This window comes from Dendropsophus ebraccatus, chromosome 6 (assembly GCF_027789765.1).
Source record: "Dendropsophus ebraccatus isolate aDenEbr1 chromosome 6, aDenEbr1.pat, whole genome shotgun sequence".
Classification (NCBI taxonomy): domain Eukaryota; kingdom Metazoa; phylum Chordata; class Amphibia; order Anura; family Hylidae; genus Dendropsophus; species Dendropsophus ebraccatus.
The window spans coordinates 85,773,737-85,790,057 of record NC_091459.1 but is presented as its reverse complement, the minus strand read 5'-3'; the positions used below and the strand labels follow the sequence as shown (position 1 = coordinate 85,790,057).

Here is a 16,321-nt window from a genome sequence, read left to right as displayed (position 1 = left end):
ATGTTGTCCCCATATCTTGTCCCCCGCAAAGCAGATAAAGAACAAAACAAAAAACAACTCACCTAACACCTCGATCCCCCGTCGCAGCTCCCTTCTTATGGACAGGCCCCCGGCTGATGCTGCCTCCCTGGAGGTGTCCCCGGGATTCCCGGGCAGCACGCACACCAGGGAGCTGTGTGCGCCGAGCTGTTACTTCTGGGTCAGCGCTCCCTGACCCGGAAGTAACAGCTGCTGCGCACACAGCTCCCTGGTGCGCGTGCTGCCCGGGAATCCCGGGGACACCCCCAGGGAGGCAGCATCACCGGAGGCCGCCCAACACAGACTCTCGTGACCGCAAGCAAAACACTGCTTGCGGTCACAAGAGTGATCGATCAATGGGCCGGGTGGCGGACGCCAGGGCAGTGCTCTGGCAAGGAGGGGGGCCGCGAGTTTGAAACCCCTGGCTTAAGCGATCTTAAAAACGATCGCAATAACGATTTTTCTTACTGATTTTCGTACGATTTTTCTAACGTTTTATTCGTCTAAACGCTGATCATTATAAAAACTAAATCGTTGCTTCAAAATCGTTAAACGATCGATTGGGCGAATTATCGCTTTGTGTAAACGCAACATAGGGCAGGAGTGTCAAACTTGTGACCCTTCAGCTGTTGCAAAGCTACAATTCTCATTATACTTGAACAGCAAAAGCTTTAGCTGTTTAAGCATAATGGGAGTTGTAGTTTTGCAACAGCTGAAGGGCCGCAGCTTGACACCCCTACTATAGCTCCTGCATCTCAAGACTAATGGCTCTTTGGCCCCATCTGACCTGCTTTCAGTAGCTGGAGGTCGACAGGATGCCAAAAAAGCCAACCTAAACAACACACATAACATTCATGGCTTTGATCCCAAGGACTGCATTGTTTCCAGAAGATAACTGTACGTACTTCCCATCTGACTCTTTGAACGGTATGGAGTCCTGCTCTGTAAATATTAGAACAGAGCCAGGTATGTTATGTCAGCTTTCTAACCTAACCTTTACACTGAAACCATTTTAGTCTTCATGGCCAAGCCAAGCATAGCAACTATGTGTGTGTGTTTATGTGCTTTATGTGTTATATATGCTTTTTTATGTTAGTTTTGCTTTTTCATGAAAAACACAGCAAACAGTCCAGTGCTGAGACTCACTCTGACCTCTGGATACAGCCGGTTTATAAGTCCATGGAGACCGCTTCTTGTAATAAGACAGATCGAGACCTGAGCCAGGGAGTGAAGTGAGCTGCCACCCATTTCACACACTTATGTCTCCCATACCTCACCATGCAGCTCATTGTCCATAAAGTAGGGATTGGGGTGGGAGGTGAAGGAAGGAGGCATGCCACCTCTTTGACTCTTGTACTATAAAATGAAAGGTAGCTTCACACGTACCAGATCCAAAGCGGATTCAACGCTGCGAGTTTGCAGCAAAATCCGCTGTGGATCCTGATAGTGTAAAGTGAATGGATCACATACCCGCAGTGGAATTCTCATTCCGTAGCCAGTATGTGACCTGGCCCCTTTAACCCCCCGTCTGGAGCGTACATTACCTGCTCAGTGCCCTGGCTGTGTGTGAGGCTCCTGGTTGCCCTCACTCTTCATCAGCCAATCAGTGCACTGCAGCACTGATTGGCTGATGGGGACCACCTGAAGCCTCACACACAGCCACAGCGCCGAGCCGGGATGCGAGGGTTAAATGGGCTGGGTCACATACTGGCAGCAGAATGAAAATTCGCAAACTCGCAGCGTGAAATCCACTGCGGATCTGTTACGCATGAGGCTACCTTTAATTTTATAGTACAACAGTCAAAGAGGTGGCATGCCTCCTTGCTTCACCTCCCATCCCGATCCCTGCTTTATGGACAATGAGCTGGAGGCTGAGCCGTAAGCAGGGTGAGGTATGGGAGACATAAGTGTGTGAAATGTTTTCACGCTGCGGATCCGGTGCATGGGAAGCTACCATAAAGCATTTTTCTATGTTTGCAAATACAGATGTACTATGTGTCTCCTTGGCCGACCAGCTATCCTCAGTAGCTTGTAGGCCCAAAGCAGTATTTACAGCTTATGCTGCCCAAGTTACTCAGAGTGGTCATTAGGGTCATTCTACACACAAGTTACTCAGAGTGGTCATTAGGGTCATTCTACACACAAGTTACTCAGAGTGGTCATTAGGGTCATTCTACACACAAGTTACTCAGAGTGGTCATTAGGGTCATTCTACACACAAGTTACTCAGAGTGGTCATTAGGGTCATTCTACACACAAGTTACTCAGAGTGGTCATTAGGGTCATTCTACACACAAGTTACTGTTACAAGTTACAGTTACAAGTCCTGTATACCTGTAGTATAGAGTTGGTGGAGGTGCTGTGGCAGTGTTATCCAGTCACAGTATGGTGGTATTGGTCAGGTCTTGTATGGCAGTGTTATCCAGTCACAGTATGGCGGTATTGGTCAGGTCTGGTATGGCAGTGTTATCCAGTCACAGTATGGCGGTATTGGTCAGGTCTGGTATAGTGGTGTTATCCAGTCAGAGTATGGTGGTATTGGTCAGGTCTGATATGGCAGATTCATCCAGTCACAGTATGGCGGTATTGGTAAGGTCTGGTATAGCAGTGTTATCCAGTCACTGTATGGCGGTATTGGTCAGGTCTGGCGGTGTTATCCAGTCACTGTGTGTCGGTATTGGTCAGGTCTGGTATGGCGGTGTTATCCAGTCACAGTATGGCTGTATTGGTCAGGTCTGGTGTTGTTATCCAGTCACAGTATGGCGGTATTGGTAAGGTCTGGTATAGCAGTGTTATCCAGTCACTGTATGGCGGTATTGGTCAGGTCTGGTATGGCGGTGTTATCCAGTCACTGTGTGTCGGTATTGGTCAGGTCTGGTATGGCGGTGTTATCCAGTCACAGTATGGCTGTATTGGTCAGGTCTGGTGTTGTTATCCAGTCACAGTATGGCGGTATTGGTCAGGTCTGGTATGGCGGTGTTATCAAGTCACAGTATGGCGGTATTGGTCAGGTCTGGTATGGCAGTGTTATCCAGTCACAGTGTGGCTGTATTGGTCAGGTCTGGTGTTGTTATCCAGTCACAGTATGGCGGTATTGGTCAGGTCTGGTATGGCGGTGTTATCAAGTCACAGTATGGCGGTATTGGTAAGGTCTGGTATGGCGGTGTTATCCAGTCACAGTTTGGTGGTATTGGTTAGGTCTAGCGGTGTAATCCAGTCACAGTATGGCGGTATTGGTCAGGTCTGGTGGTGTTATTCATTCACAGTATGGCGGTATTGGTCAAGTCTGCTATGGCAGTGTTATCCAGTCACAATGTGGCGGTATTGGTCAGGTCTAGTGTGGAGGTCTTATTTGGTATGGTATGACAGTGTTATCCAGTCACAGTATGGCGGTATTGGTCAGGTCTGGTATAGCGGTGTTACACAGTCACAGTATGGCGGTATTGGTCAGGTCTGGTATGGCAGTGTTATCCAGTCACAGTATGGTGGTATTGGTCAGGTCTGGTGTGGCGGTGTTATCCAGTCACAGTATGGCGGTATTGGTCAGGTCTGATATGACAGTGTTATCCAGTCACAGTATGGCGGTATTGGTCAGGTCTGGTGTGGCAGTGTTATCCAGTCACAGTATGGTGGTATTGGTCAGGTCTGGTATGGAGTTGTTATCCAGTCACAGTGTGGCGGTATTGGTCTGGTCAGGTCTGGTGTGGCAGTGTTATCCAGTCACAGTATGGCGGTATTGGTCAGGTCTGGTATGGCAGTGTTATCCAGTCACAGTATGGCGTTATTGGTGAGGTCTGGTGTGGCAGTGTTATCCAGTCACAGTATGGCAGTATTGGTAAGGTCTGGTATGGAGTTGTTATCCAGTCACAGTATGGCGGTATTGGTCAGGTCTGCTATGGCAGTGTTATCCAGTCACAATGTGGCGGTATTGGTCAGGTCTAGTGTGGAGGTCTTATTTGGTATGGTATGACAGTGTTATCCGGTCACAGTATGGCGGTATTGGTCAGGTCTGGTATAGCGGTGTTACCCAGTCACAGTATGGCAGTATTGGTCAGGTCTGGTATGGCGGTGTTATCCAGTCACAGTATGGCGGTAATTGTCAGGTGTGATATGACAGTGTTATCCAGTCACAGTATGGCGGTATTGGTCAGGTCTGGTGTGGCAGTGTTATCCAGTCACAGTATGGCGGTATTGGTCAGGTCTGGTATGAAGTTGTTATCCAGTCACAGTGTGGCGTTATTGGTTTAGTCAGGTCTGGTGTGGCAGTGTTATCCAGTCACAGTATGGCGGTATTGGTCAGGTCTGGTATGGCGGTGTTATCAAGTCACAGTATGGCGGTATTGGTCAGGTCTGGTATGGCAGTGTTATCCAGTCACAGTGTGGCCGTATTGGTCAGGTCTGGTATGGCAGAGTTATCCAGTCACAGTTTGGTGGTATTGGTTAGGTCTGGCGGTGTTATCCAGTCACAGTATGGCGGTATTGGTCAGGTCTGGTGTGGTGGTGTTATTCATTCACAGTATGGCGGTATTGGTCAGGTCTGGTATGGCGGTGTTATCCATTCACAGTGTGGCGGTATTGGTCAGGTCTGCTATGGCAGTGTTATCCAGTCACAATGTGGCGGTATTGGTCAGGTCTAGTGTGGAGGTCTTATTTGGTATGGTATGACAGTGTTATCCAGTCACAGTATGGCGGTATTGGTCAGGTCTCATATGAAGTTGTTATCCAGTCACAATGTGGCGGTATTGGTCTGGTCAGGTCTGGTGTGGCAGTGTTATCCAGTCACAGTATGGCGGTATTGGTCAGGTCTGGTATGGCGGTGTTATCCAGTCACAGTATGGCGGTATTGGTGAGGTCTGGTATGGCAGTGTTATCCAGTCACAGTATGACGGTATTGGTCAGGTCTGGTATGGAGTTGTTATCCAGTCACAGTATGGCGGTATTGGTCAGGTCTGGTGGTTTTGGTCAGGTCTGGTGTGGCGGTTTTAAATGTGATGTGTGGAGCTATTACCTACCAGTCCTGATGCTAATTGGTGAGTGAGGATGGGGCGTCTTCAGGTTTAGTGCTTAGGGCAGTAGCAGCTGGTAATACTGCCCTGTATACCTGTATAGATGGAGTAGGGGGTCCTGTATACATGTACTGTATAGATGGAGTAGGGGGTCCTGTATACATGTACTGTATAGATGGAGTAGGGGGTCTACCAGTTATTACTGTGGATGTTGTGAGGCAGCTTCCCTAGCAACCACAACTCCTTGTGAAAATGAAAGCAGTAATCCTATTGGTTGCTAAGGCTCCAACTGCCATTTTCTTAGGGCAGCTGCAGCTAATTATATCTCCTGTGTGCAGTGTGGAGATTTTCCAATTCATCTCTATGGGGCGCCGCTCTTCCCCCTCCCCCTCCCCTCCTGTACATTTGGCGGGGACAGGACCTTCGCTAAAACCTTCCTTGGCACCCAATGTATCTGTGTGCCAAATTTGGGGTCAAACGGTTCAGGCGTTTGGAAGTCTATATGGGACAGACAGACAGACTTTCATTTTTATGATATAGATAGATAAGCAGAAATAGACAATAGACACATACACATTTTTCTTTCTTGCAATGCTTTGTGGGTACATTCTTTTGCATATTATAAAGTTCTATACACATAAACTGTTTATAAACATGTCTTCCTAGACACTCTGGTTATTAAGACTACAAATAGCAGGGAGCTGAGAGACTAAGCCACATTCACACAGTCCTGTTACTGATGGTGTACGTGCAGTCGCCAATACCCCAAATGATTTATGCCTGCATTTAGCAGTTGCTATTTCTGTTGCTCGTGCTGTGCTGTAATGCTTCAGGCTATTCAGTCAGCACATTAGCACATTGTCTCATCTGTCCCATTATATTACACCTATCACATTGGTCACTGTGTGGCACGTCAGGTTAAACCTTAGAAATCATGAGGAATCAATCAGTTTTTTATCACGACTCAGAGGGAAGAGGCAGATGAAAGAGAACAGATGAGACAAACGCTCTATGAAGGAAGGTGGGGAGGACACTGCACATTCTGCAGCTTCTTATTCTCTGCACTATTCATTACCAGCTATTCCATACAATACATAATCTACTGTCTGCAGGATTTAAATAACCCCCTGGCTGCTTCTAAAGTTTTATACTGGCTTACATTTTTTAAAGGAATCATGATAAATATGACATTTATTTAATATATTATTTTTCTCTACTGAACATCAACAGACAATGAAAAATTGTACGGTAAAAAATTGACATATAATGAAATTGAACGGTACTGTATGGCCCCTCACCCACCACACACTCACCTGGCCCGGCACAGTTAGCCCGCGTTCCTTCGCTCTCCCAGCCCCCCTGTGCACAAGTGACATCATTCATGCGGGGGGGAGCTCGAAGAACGAATGCTGAGGGAGACCCTGGTGACTATGTGTATGAGGCAATGGCTCTCGTGGCTGTAGCTGCAATGCTGCCTTGGCCACAAGAGAGGCCATCAGTGGTGTACCATGAAGGCAGACCGGTCCCCCTTTCCACACCACCCCTATAGCAATTGCATGGTCTGCCTTCATGGTAGCTACACTGTGTATGGGGCAATCAGGTACGATAGCTAATTTTCAGCCAACAGCTAACTTTTTTTGAATGAAGAAAAGTCCTGGCACTCACTATCTTTCTTGCATAGCCAGCTGTACACATAGGGGTGCATGATACACCAGTCTTAAATAAAGCCTTGCCCCCATTTTATTAAGAGGCGCATATCTCTTAGTAAAGCTGGTGGAACTTAGCGGAAAAAAAGCGTCAAACTCCTAGATGCCAGCGCTGCCTCAGAGGAATCCCAGGAACGATGATGGTAATATTTAAAAAGTTAATTTAAAATACGCACAGAGTATTACGCGTTTCAAAAGCATAAGCTTTCTTCCTCAGATAGTTGTGCATGACATGCAATGACCCACCTAAACTAGTGTTTGCCTGAGCAGGCATTTCCTAAAGGCTCTATTCCACTGAACGATTATCGGCTGTATTCGGCCGATACTGACCGTTACTCGTCCCGTCAAATAGAAGGCAACGATCAGCCGACACCGTTCATGTCGGCTGATCGTTGTGTCATTTGTCTTTCAAACATGTTGAAAAACAAATGACTGTGATAGCAGCGATCTGCTGCCATCGCTTCGTGGAATAGGAGCGGTGGCAGCAGACCGCCATTATTCTCTATGGGCTGCCCGGAAGATCTAGCGATCACCCTGGACAGTCCCCCCCCCCCCCCCCCCCCCGCGCAGCTCCTCTCGGCCCCTCCCGCACTCACCCGCTTGCTGCAGCCGCGTGGAATAGCGGCGGCAGCGAGCGGGGAATGAGAAGCAAACGAGCTGCCAGCACTCGTTTGCTCCTCACTGTCGGCCCGTAGAATAAGGCCTTAAGTGTCAACAGCATAACTGTCTGAAACTGCCCTTAGGGTTCATTATGGAGACATTGTGGTGGACATCTATAATTCATGCCTATTTTGCTCTGGACTAACCTCTTACCTTCATCAGTGACACAAAATTGTAGGAATAAAGCATGTTGTTTTCAACTTACATTACTGTTTTAAAGCAAAAAAGTTAAACTTACTTGTATTCAGGTCAAGTCTCCTGAAGGAAGCTTTTTAGTCTTGTGCTGGCTGAAAAATTTTTGATTGATGGAAACATTAAGCTGTGACACTCTGTATTGGCCTGTACCTTGTACTTCCTACATTTGATTTAGGAGACTGGACCTGGATACAAGTAAGTATAGCGTTTAAAGCTTGATAACTTAAATAAAAAAAAAAATTATGTAAATTGCAAACATACTTTATATCACTTCGACTTTTGGTTTATATTTTGAAAATGATAATGACAGGTACACTTTAACTATTTGAACTATACAAAAGAGTACTACTGGTTCCTGCACTATGAATAAATCTCTATGTATTATTGCATCTTGCAGAAGTGAACTCTTTTACATAAGCCACAAGAACATATGACTGCATGCAGGAAAAAAAACTCTATCTGTTCCAGTACATGCTATTTAAATACAACAGTACAATATTCCCTCCACCTCCATATTCCTCCAAATTATTCATTACAGATACAACTTAAGTCCATTTAATAAAGGTATTGTCCTGAAGCACAAAGCCTTTCCTAGGCTCACGGCTGATGCTATTCTTGACAACTGCTGCTACACGCCATGCTCAGTACTATTGTACTACTAGCAGCTATTTTCAGGCTTTTGTTAAATTAGTTAGAAAGCCCTGAAATAAACCCTCCCTGCTTCATGCCAGGTAGAGGATAATTGGAAACAAGAAATAGCAAATTTATGAATCAAGAACGTTCTGTTGCCAGCACTCTAAATAGCAACAAGTCCAGATAATATTGAGTAATGCTCTTACATTATTGTGCCGCAGATCTGCACGGACTCAGGTAAAGCACATAAGCAATTTGGTTCATGTGAGGGCCTCAGGGATCCAACCATCATTACTGTACAATATTACCTCTGTTCTCAAACTTAAAGGGGTTATCTGGTGCTACAAAAACACGGCCACTTTCTTCCTGAGACAGCACAACTCTTGTCTCCAGTTCAGGTGTGGTTTGCAATTAAGCTCCATTCACTTCAATGGAACTGAATTGCAAAACCCTATACAAACTAGAGACAAGAGAGGGGCTGTCTCTGGAGCAAAATGGCCATGTTTTTGTAGCGCTGGATAACCCCTTTAATCGGTTCTGGAAGGCTGTTCCAAGACAGTTCAGGAACTGAGCTGTGTGTTCCCATAGGGAACAATGTAAATGTGTTTAATTGGCTTTTACACTCCAGGGGTTAGGTACAGAGTGTCTGGCCCACAGAGTATAAAGACTAGTAGTAAGTAGTGGTGCATCGTGCATCACGACTTACTGTAAAAAATGGGAATCCTCTCTCTAAACTGTACTACTGCACAGTGATGTCCCCCCTCTCCTGGTGGCCGACACACTCAGCTGCATAGGAGACAAGTCGGCCACCTGGGGAGGAGAGCGGGTTGTCACTGTGCAGGAGCTCGGTTTAGAGCCGGGATGCCCATCACTATGACGGGAATCTCCGCTCCTGTTACTTTGGTGTCCTTAGTATTTCCTTAGGATTTCCTTAGTATTTCACAGGTGATATAATTGTACTCAGTACATCAGGTATAATCACAGGTGATATAATTATACTCAGTGCATCAGGTATTATCACAGGTGATATAATTATACTCAGTACATCAGGTATAATCACAGGTGATATAATTATACTCAGTGCATCAGGTATTATCACAGGTGTTCTTTGTATGGGATACCCTCAAAACATGACCTGTTGGTGGGCTGGACTGGAATTGAGAAGCACCGACCTCTAGGATAGGCCATCAATTTCAGATAGGTGGAAAGACAATTGTCGTCACCCCTGTGAATCATCTGGTTGAGCTGTGGCCCTCAAGCCTTTTTTATGTACACCAAGACATAGACATAAATGGGAAATATGGAAACAGTTGGGGAGATTTATCAAACAGGGTGTAAAGTGAAACTGGCTCAGTTGCCCCTAGCAACCAATAAGATTCCACGTTTCATTCCTCACAGACGCTTTGGAAAATGAAAAGTGGAATCTGATTGGTTGCTAGGGGCAACTGAGCCAGTTTCACTTTACACCATGTTTGATAAATCTCCCTCAGTGCGGTCCAAGCATGACATGGTCCAGGGAGGCCAACTATAAAGAAAGCAACTTGCAACCATTTCTATTAGACATTTATGACATATCCAGATCCAGTGAGGCAAAAATGTCTTAGATGGGAATATTCCTTTAGTACTGCAAATTCTACTGAATTCTACTTAGGGTTCTCCCTCCTATATATGTACAGAGAGTAATCAGTAACACATAGGTTAGAAGGCGGATTGACTCATTACTTTTTAGGGTTTATCCAGAGTTTAAAAAAACAAAACAAAAAAACATAAAGGCTTTCTAACAAAAACAGCGCCACACCTGTCTGCAGGTTGTAAGTGGTACTTAAAACTTAACTCCTTTCACTTCAATGTAACTTTTGGTACAATACCATAAACAAAATAAAGCAAAGAGTGGCGCTGTTTCTTGAAGATAGATTTTTTTTTCTAAACCTAAATACCAGCTTCAATTCACAATTTCCCAACCAGTAGAAATGTTATAATTGCTAGATTGCTATTCTATGGCTAGGTTTCCACATATGTGTTCAGAATTCATTCTCAACGCAGTGGAAATCAAGCCCCATTTGTCCATAATCCCTGCAACACTGTGCGGCTATTGGGGGAGAGATGTGCCCGCGATTTTCACTGTATCCAGAACGCATAACTAACTCATATATAGAGACACGGCCTAGGGCCAGTTACACAGCGAAATCCGCTGCGGATCCCTTGCCAGTCATTATCAATGGGAAGATTAACATCCCGCTGCAAGTATGTGACAGCCCACTTAACCCCCCGCTGGCCAGAGCATACTTTACCTACTCCATGCTCCAGCTTGCTTTGTGGGTTCCCCGCTGGATGTCCTGCTCAGCCAATCAGTGCACTGCCATGCCGCACCCACTGATTGGCTGAGCAGGACGTCAAGATGCCAGGAACCCCCGAAGCAAGTTGGAGCACAGAGCAGGTAATATAAGCTCCAGCCAGTGGGGGTTAAGGGGGCTGTCACTTACATACTTGCAGCGGGATGTCAGTAGGATGTGAGTAGGTCTTCTCATTGATAATGACAGGCAAGGGATCCGCAGTGGATTTCACCGCAAATTCGCAGTGTGAAATCTGCTGCGGATCCATTACGTGTGAAACTGGCCCTAGGAAGCTTCTGCTACTAGTGAGACATCACTGAACCAAGATCATTTGGCCTGTAGAAGCTACTTCCTATATTAATGGATAGAAATGATCGACTAAATCAAGATTCAGGTTATTTTGAGTAGGATTCGCCACTTTTACACCATTTTCAGCCATACATTAGTAGACCATTTATTAAATTGTATCAAAACATCAAAAATGTCAAAATTCAGCTTGATACAAATGATTTCTGTAAATCCTCAGATATTCGATATCCTTTTTAGTCAGAATAAATTGAGCTTATTTCAATGGCGGGACCGGTTCTTCTTCTGACTGACGTCTTCTGTTCTCTTCTAGTACATCACAAGTTAATTTCAATGTGAATGGGAAACCGTAAAAAAAGAAACTAACTATAAATGTGAATAAGAAACTGAACAGGAAACCAAGCACCGCATTGTTAGCAGCAGTACATGAGTAGGTGGGCTCGGCATAGGTCACTAGGCTTTCACAATACACGTCTCCCACGCATGCTCCCGGTGCCCCCTTCTTCTCCTGCATCACGCGTGTTCCCGGTGGAGAGTGTGCAGCGTGGGGATGTGTAATTGGCACAGGATCCCTCCCAGTCACATCATTTCCCTGTAGCGTGACTGCTCTGCTTCACACTTCCCAGAGAGCTTATTTAGGCAGATCTCCGAGACAATTGTCACGACACCTTGTGCTGACATTGTACATAGGAAGAGCGTGTTACATGCTTTCCCTGTGCCATGCATCTCATCAGCAGCAGTAAGCAGGGCAAGGTGCAGAAGGATCTGCCCTTCTCTGCACTATATTTAGTGCATTCCAGATGGCTCCAGCACTTAACCCTTCCATGACAGGCTATGGTTGTGCTTGTGTCACACACTAGGAAAATGGTAACTATGGAATACTTCAGTCATCGCTTCATAAATTGTTTATTATCTTCTACACGTACATAACAATTGTTTAACCCCTTAAGGGCCAGGCTAAATTTCGACTTTAGGATCAGTCTGTCTTCTACATATGATTTGAAGAATGAACCTATTCTTAGGTTAATAATTGGATTTTTTTTCACCCATTTTTGGTCTAAGTTCTATTTATGAATCAGTACTCGACAAGTCAATATTTTTTAGATTATTCAATATTTTTTTGAGTATTCACCCAAAAATTTGCATAATTCAGGATTTGTGCCCAATTTATCAGTTGCAACTTTTTAAAAAGTAGCAAAAACTGGTGCAGGCCAACGTCTGGTCAGTACCAGGTAAATTTGGTTGCAACCTTTCACTAAAGGCCCTATTCCATGGAACGATTATCGTCCGTATTCGGCCGATATCGGCCGCTACGGACGATAATCGTCCCGTGGAATAGAGTGCAACGATCAGCCGACATCGTTCATGTCGGCTGATCGTTGCAGTCGCTTGTTTTTCAACATGTTGAAAAACAAGCAACTGATACAGCAACGATCTGCTGCCGTCGCTCAGTTAAATAGGAGCATCGGCAGCAGACACTGCTGTATCCTATGGGCTGCCCGGACAATCAGCGATCCCCAGGGCAGCCCCCCCCCCCCCCCCCGCAGCTCCCCGTCGCCCCTCCCGCACTCACCCACTCGCTCCCGCCACGGTGAATAGCAGCGGCAGCGAGCGGGGAACGAGGAGCAAACGAGTGCTGAGAGCGCTCGTTTGCTCCTCTAAATGACCCGTGAAATAGGGCCTTTAGACGCATTTGCTATGACAGTCCGACTTTTCCATTAATCACACACAATATATTGGAACAAAATAAACACCAACCCACGTTAAAATAGTCGCACACATTAGACTCCTTTGTAAATGTCTCCTCGTGTGTATCCATGTTGTCATTTTTTCTGGGCTTTTACCTACCAATACTTGGCAAATAAAAAAACGCATAATTAATCGAAAAATTGCTAATAAAAAACATCATGCATTAAAAACCACTGACAGATTTTTGTGGCTTTTTGTTAAAACAAAAAAACACAATGAAAAATTAGAATCTTGGTATCCTTACTAAAACTACATTGTGTCTCGTGTCAGTGTATCAGGTGACTTTTGCTTCTGTTTGTAGTATACAGTACATACAGATTCCCACAGATCTGTATCATGGTTCTGTGTACTGCTTCTTCCAGGAACAGGCTGGATACCAGAAATATATAATGATGGGCTCTCCCTTTTACAGCCATAAGATTACACAAGCATTCTAATCAGTGAGGATGAGTAAATGACATTTCGATAATTCCTTCCTGTTCTAGATTTGTCCAACGTAGATGTGTGGGGTCAGTCCAGAATCATAAATTCTGCATTTTTTTTTGTTGCTTTAACAGTGTATCAAATAGTGATGTCGCAAAATCACTATTATATCTCATATGTGATTTAGAGGAGCCAGATTGCATTACAACATCATGTACAGTCACGACTGCCTAATAAAGCAATATGTGATTACAGATTGCAATGATAGTTGGTTTTTTTTTTCAGCTGTTATAAATTGTGACTACATCCTGGCCTTAGATAGAAAGCCTTATGCTGCGTTTACACGGAACGATAATTCACATGATCGTACGATTATTGATTTCGAAGTAACAATTTTTTTTCTATAACGATCAGCGTTTAGACGGAACGATATATCGTACGGAATTTTTTTTTGCGATCGCTTAAGCCTATCTTGCACATAGGAAAAATCGGTGAATGACTGTTTACACGGAACTATCTGCAAATTTTTTGCGAACGACGATATTAGAACATGTAAGATCAAAATGAACGATTTCTTGCTTGTCGCTTGACCGTTCGCTGCGTTTACGTGTTATGATTATCGTTCGTTATCGTGCATATTCGCACGATAATCGTTCCGTGTAAACGCAGCATTAGCTGATCACATAAAAAGTGCTGTAACGTTAGGCTATCCTTACACATTGCAATCAGAAGGCAGTTTCTACAGAAAAACGTTGGCTTGGCCTCCTGCACCAGATTTATTATGAGTCACACAAGCCGATGTAGATGTTTTTGACTGCTGGCAGCCTCAGTTCAGCCGGATTTACTAAGAGCTGTGCACCTCTTAGTAAATCCAGCATTAGGATGGGAACAGGGCTTTATATATGACTAGCATATGGGTACATCAGTCTTGATAAATTTCACCTCAAATGTCTGAAAATCATGCAGAGGGCTTAGCTACTTGCTACTTACTAGCAAGAGAAAACCCTCATGGTAAGGTGACATATAGCAGGAGCTTAATTTACACTAATTGTTACTAATGGGCCAATTTACTTCAGGGCCAAGGCATCACAGACAACATGGTGGAAATATACATGCATTCCAATGGTTTACATGGTCAGCTTGGGGTGACTACTTTTGAATTAATTCCCCCTAAATCCTTCTCTTCTGAAGTTTTTGCTAGCACAGATTTACTAATATGATACTCAGCACAGAATTCTTTTTCACATTATTTTACATTTGGAAACATTAAACTGCATTTTCCATTGTTTGGACCACTTATCTAGTAAAGCTAAATCATTTTTCATTATACTGACACTTCCAGGAATATCAACTCCATTGCGCACTTTCTGCATTCAATTCTATGTAACAGGTTATACATTCAATGTAACTGGTTATTGCACTACTTTATATGTAAAATTATCCCTACGGGCATTTATGTGGCATTTTCATATATTGTACAAATAATGAAACCTTTGTACATAGAACTGAGTGGAGTTTCGATGATCTCTCTTCCTCCCTAGCCATGCACTGGCACGCACACCTTATGACTGTGCTGGCATCTATTTTTCTGTTGATCTCCTGATCTAAAGTCATACCTATTAGTCATGACACTTATGAGCACATAAGAAAGACATTTGCATTTTAACTGAGACAGAATACTATTCCCTACTTTATACATTCCCGGGATTTTACTGTTAAAGTACAGATTGTTCCATGCAATTTGCTCACCATCTCATTTACATGATAGCGGTGTCAGCCTTACAAGCCTTTTACAAGTAACAACGTGAATGTCAGTATCTGCACATTGCTTCATATATTACATTTATGTGTGATAATCCTTGGACCCATATACCTATAGTAATTAAAAAGTCTCTGGCAAGAAATAAAAGTGTAAAACATGGACCAATAATACATTCATGTTCCCTCATCCACAAGCAGTAATTCCTGATGAGCTATAGGGCCCTACTGTAACTCTGTATGTCTTTTCATATGACATTCTGTATAAATCTGACGGAAACAAATTGTGACATGCTCCATAAGATGTGTTACAGTGCTTCACAGTATATAGAGCAATGCTTCAAGGGGAAATACAGAGTCATACAGTGCCCCATAAAGTACCACTAAAATGCCTTCATCTCTGTAGGAACTCGCGTAAAGACTTCATGTGTCTTTATACTGCCACTGTGCACAATGCTAATGCACCATAACACCTCATTCACATTTGCCTATTTTGCATTAGTATTTGTATTGCAAAGTCATAAATGGAAGACAGAAAATCAATAATAGCACAATTCCTACTGCTTACAGATCTAGTGCATGACACCAATATTGTGGCAAAGCAACACTATTTTAATAGGGGTATTCTGGGAAAAGGTAAAAAATAAAGGGCTGGGCATGTATTTCTGAGCAGGGCCATGAGGTTACAGGATCAGGAGATATAGGAGACCAGAGGGTGACCGTGACAGTGGTGCTGTGGGGACACCAGGACAGGTAAGTATCACTTTATTATGTTCCCACCACCCCCCGCCCTGTTTTTTTATAACTTTGATCAGAGAACTCCTTAGAAATAGGATGGTAGCTTAGGCTGCCACATCTGTGTTATTATATGTATTTAAAACACAGTGTATGTATTTTTCATCCACTTGCAGCTAAGCATTTCATACCTTGGCTCACTGCTCTGGCCATCTCACTGCAGGAAGTGGGTTCTATAGTTTTTCTATGAAACGTATGGTGCGTTTACAGAGAGAGAATTATCTGACAGATTATTGAAGCCAAAGCCAGGAATGGATTTGAAAAGAGGAGAAATCTTAGTCTTTCCTTTATGACCTGTTCTCTGTTTATAGTCTGTTCCTGGCTTTGGCATCACAGATCTGTCAGCTAAATCTTTCTGTGTAATGCACCATAAGGGCCCGTTTACACTACGGAATCGGTGGCGAAATTCTGTGCGGAACACCCTGTGTGGACTTGGCACCGAATCATGCCTTCTATCTGTTTGAATAGGAGGGCTCGCGCGTCTGTTCTCTGTGCCTCTCCGCTCAAAGAATTGACATGTCAACTCTTTGAGAGTGGAGGCGTGCGAGCCCTCTCAATTCAATCAGACAGAAGGCAGGAGTCGGCGTCGAGCACCTGTCAGTATCTACTATGCAGAAATAAGGAAACAATCCTGATAAAATACTCATGATATACTGATGGCATTCACCCATAATATACACTCATGCATGTGCACAGGCCCAAGGCCCCTGTCACATCGCTGGATTTCGGTCAGCATTTT

The 16,321-nt window shown here is 44.2% G+C and overlaps 1 long non-coding RNA gene across 2 annotated transcripts in view; it reads right to left on the bottom strand.

The window, feature by feature from the left end:
• LOC138795761 (uncharacterized) overlaps positions 1 to 16,321 on the bottom strand; it is an 84,692-nt gene that overhangs the window by 22,781 nt on the left and 45,590 nt on the right. The window contains exon 3 of one of the 2 annotated variants that reach the window (XR_011363671.1): positions 7,629 to 7,770. The exons of the other annotated variant lie outside the window; for it this stretch is intronic. This is a non-coding gene — a long non-coding RNA (uncharacterized lncRNA). The remainder of the gene's footprint in view (positions 1 to 7,628; positions 7,771 to 16,321) is intronic. 2 annotated transcript variants of the gene reach the window in all.